The 1,184-nt window shown below is 29.8% G+C and overlaps 1 pseudogene; it reads left to right on the top strand.

The window, feature by feature from the left end:
• On the top strand, positions 1–133 carry LOC135268454 (U4 spliceosomal RNA; annotated as a pseudogene).
• The last annotated feature ends 1,051 nt before the right edge of the window (positions 134–1,184 follow it).

Raw genomic sequence — 1,184 nt, 5'->3', positions numbered from 1 at the left:
AGCTTTGCACAGTGGGAGTATTGTAGCCAATGAGGTTCATCTGAGGCGTGATTATTACTAATTGAAAACTTTTCCCACCATGACGACTTGCAATATAGTCATCCCTGGCAATTTTTGACAGTCTCTATGCAGACTGAATATATTAAAAAAAAAAAAAAAAGAATATTTGAATAGCAAAATAAATAAATAATTATAGAATGATTAATTCCACAAAAAAGCCACTCCAGTTTTAGGTATTCATACAATGATTAAATGTAAGACCTTTAGATAAAAAAAGTTAGGAAAAAATTTATTGAAATTAACTCAAAGCAGTTAAAAAAAATCTTAACAAATCAACATAAAAAATCAGAATTTTTTTAAAATTTGAGAACTGAAAACTCTTATCTGTTAGTCTTTTAAGTCTGACAAATAAAGTACTTTTTTGCTACCTAAACTAATGCAGAATATGAAAAAAATGTTAAAACACTTTCAAAATGGAAAGAAATAAATTGGACATCATCAAAATTAAAAACTCTTTTTATAACAAAGGACACTATCAAGAAGTTAAAACCCACTGAATGGAGAAAGTATTTCCAAAACATATATCTGATAAAAGTCTAATATCCAGAATGTACAAATTACTCTTACCAACTTGACAATAAAAAGACAAATAACTCGATTTATCAGTGAACAAAGGGTTTGAACAGACATTTTTCCAAAGCAGATATACAAATGGCCAATACTTACAGGAAAAAGACACTCGGTATTATTAGTCATTAGAAAAATACAAATAAAAACCACAATGAAATAACACTTCACACCCACTAGGATGGCTAAAATCATGGACAATAACAAGTGTTGATAAGAATGTGGAGAAACTGGAACCCTTATACATTGCTGGTGTGATTGTGAAATTGTGCAGCAATTTGGAAAACAGTTTGGCAGGTTCTCAAAAAGTTAACCATAGAGTTACCATGTGATCTAGCAATTTTAATCCTAGGAATACACTCAAGAGAATTTCAAGTATATGTTCACCCACAAAAACTTGTACATGAATGTTCACAGCAGCATTTTTCATAAAAGCCAAACTATGGAAACAATCCAAGTATCCTTCCACTGATGAACAGATAAACAAAATGTGGTATATTCATATAATGGAATATTATTCAGCTATCAAAAGGAATAAAATACTGATGCATGCTATA

Source organism: Aotus nancymaae, unplaced genomic scaffold (genome assembly GCF_030222135.1).
Source record: "Aotus nancymaae isolate 86718 unplaced genomic scaffold, 86718_ANA_hifiasm-v0.15.2.pri h1tg000040l, whole genome shotgun sequence".
NCBI classification, from domain to species: domain Eukaryota; kingdom Metazoa; phylum Chordata; class Mammalia; order Primates; family Aotidae; genus Aotus; species Aotus nancymaae.
Note: the sequence above shows the minus strand (reverse complement) of the source record. Positions and strands in the feature narration are given on the sequence as shown.